Genomic DNA, 2,804 nt, shown 5'->3' on the forward strand with positions numbered 1-2,804 from the left:
TGTGAAATGATGAACCCATGTTTCATCCATGGTTATGAATCGACGCAAAAACTCGGCCTTATTACTATGAAACATCGCCAAACACTCGATTGAAACATCCTCACGACGCTGTTTTTGTTCAATTGTGAGCAAACGCGGCACCCATCGTGCGCACAGCTTTTTCATGTCCAAATTTTCAGTCAATATGCGATGTACAGCACTTTTTGATATACCTACCATGTCAGTTAACTTCAGTCGACGGTCATCCAATACCATTTTGTGGATTTTCGTCACCATTTCTGGCGTGGTCACCTCATTTGGTCGACCACTGCGATGTTCGTCTTGGCAGCTCTTACGGCCTCTTTTAAACTCTGCCACCCAATATTTTATTGTTGTAAACGAGGGAGCAGACTCCCCCAGAGTAGAATCTAGCTCAGTTTTGATATTGGTTGGACTGAGACCTTTCAAATGAAAATATTGTATCACATAATGATGACCAATTTTCTCCATGTTTACAAATGTACTGAGAGCGTTCACTATTGATGGCTGCCAAACTAATATTAAACAACGTAGTGTCTTGAAACTTCAAACTTCAGCTTTATAAGGTTGATGCTTTCGGTCATAGTGATTTTTTTCAAACAACAACCGCCATCTATACGTCAGGTCGGGTACTTCTGGAACTACCCTCGTACACAATAATATTTACTTTTATGTACGATGTACATTTTATGATCGATTGTCTTGCGACAATTCATATAAAATATCAAATGCGTCGTGAGATAGTACCGTTAATATTAGCACAGTTCCGCCAGGTCGAAGTAAGCGATAGATATTCTCAAATACTTGTCTATTAAATAAAGAAGTAAGCTAAAAATTAATCTACAAAGCATAAATAAAGCATAGATTTGTCAGAATATATTAGGGTAGTTTATATGTACAAATACATGAAATAATTAAAGTACTGATTGGTATTTTTTCAATCAACGAAGTGACATCGCTATTTCGCTGTGTCATGGAAATATCGAAATACATTCACTTGTGTCGGTCACATGAAAATATTTGAAAGAAAGTTGCGTGTAAAAAAATCAATCTCTAATGCACATTTATATCTTTCTTTCTGTTTTCTGTTTTCCTAATATTCTCTAACATCTTCCTTACCGCATATCAGCGCACCAATGCAAAACGTGAAATGTGAATACGTGATCATATTCAGAAATGTGTTTTTCAGGCAGATGTTTAGTTTGAATATCTAGAATTTCGAATTCGAGTCGTTCTTCGTCAGCATGTAATTCCTTGGCATATTCGATCATGTCTTCCGACATATCAGTACCTGTATATACAATGCAATTAAACTATAATTTTTGTTAACATGTATTATATTTTAGCAATGTGTTACTTTCTTACCAATGACTACCGCGTTTGGGTGGAGTGCGGGTAAGAGAGTATATCTTGTAACGTCACCAGGACCGCAACCAATATCTATACACTTTCCTGACATACATCCTAATTCTTCTTCAAATTCGTGAAGTAAATGTTGTACGGCAAAATGTGAAAAATTGTTTGTTTGGATGTATTTCATTGGATTTGCCATATTGAGTTGAAGACAGTAATGTGTCTGCTTCCTTGATATCACCTGTTTTAATAATGTGTATAAATTAAACGTCTGTTGCAATTTTTTTATCTTTTAATTTTAATTTATAGATTAACAACGTATCTAGTCTTCAGATTAACAACATTTCATTTTACACCGAAATTGCTACTAGATTGTCGATTAAGATTTCCCTATTAGAAACATCTCAAATTATAATAAATTAGACAGACTTTATGTTATTTTGCTAATTCGAGTCTTCTAACTATTCCCTTTTGATCTAATAGTTGAACTGCTGCTGTACTAGAGTGATTTTGGAGTTTTTCTTTATTCAGCGCGAATCTTTTAGCTTCTTCCATAACCATATCTATATCGAGATCTCTGTGGAAGTCTTCGTTACGAATGTACCAAGGGGTGTTAACAATGTTCCTCAGCACATTATTTTTAAATGTTTGTATTTTTTTTTTAGTTACTTTTTTTAGTGCAGCCTCAGAGCTGAATTCCATGTGTCCATATGGCTTTCAATATCTTGTGTAACAGTAATTGTGTAACAATAATTTATTATGTATTGATTTCTTTCATCAGTCAATACATTCTATTATATCTGAGTTTTTCAACTTCCTTTTTAACGTGTTCTTTCCAAAGCAATTTAGCATCGAGGTTCATTCCCAAATATTTTGCCAGATTGGCATGGTTATAGTTTTATTCAGTTTGACTGGTAAGTGCTTCGTTTTCCTATTGGCACAAATGACCTGAATAGTTTTGCTTTCATTTAATTTAATGCGCCATCGCTTTGTCTGTCTGTTGGTTCTGTTTGTAGCCATTTGTAATCTGTCACTTCCTCAATGTTGTCGTTTATAAACAGGATAGTTGTGTTATCTGCAAATGTTGCAACGGTTATTTTTTTTGTTTTGGGAACATATCTAGTGTATAGTAAATATAATATTGCCCTTTGGACACTTTTTTGTGGTACACCAGCTTTTATTTTTTTTAATTCTGAATATTTTCCTTCCTGTTTTATCCTGAAATCTTTTCCTTTAATATACGACTCTAATAATTGACTATATTGTTCTGATAATATTCTTTTGATCTTATATAATAGTTCTTCGTGACATACTTCGTCAAATGCTTTAGCTATGTCTAAGAAGATTGTTGATTCTATTGATTAACTTTATCATATATATATGTATATATATATATATATATATATATATATATATATATATATATATATATA

The 2,804-nt window shown here is 33.3% G+C and overlaps 1 protein-coding gene and 1 pseudogene across 1 annotated transcript in view; one reads left to right on the forward strand and one right to left on the reverse strand.

The window, feature by feature from the left end:
* The window catches only part of LOC116852187 (juvenile hormone acid O-methyltransferase-like), a 27,941-nt gene that overhangs the window by 14,890 nt on the left and 10,247 nt on the right, over positions 1–2,804 (forward strand). The window lies entirely within an intron of this gene.
* Positions 1–2,804, reverse strand: part of LOC116852190 — a 4,829-nt pseudogene that overhangs the window by 1,307 nt on the left and 718 nt on the right.

The sequence above is a fragment of the Odontomachus brunneus genome, unplaced genomic scaffold (assembly GCF_010583005.1).
Source record: "Odontomachus brunneus isolate Ranch 3 - 2012 unplaced genomic scaffold, Obru_v1 Obru_scaffold_205, whole genome shotgun sequence".
In the NCBI taxonomy this organism is placed as follows: Eukaryota; Metazoa; Arthropoda; class Insecta; order Hymenoptera; family Formicidae; genus Odontomachus; species Odontomachus brunneus.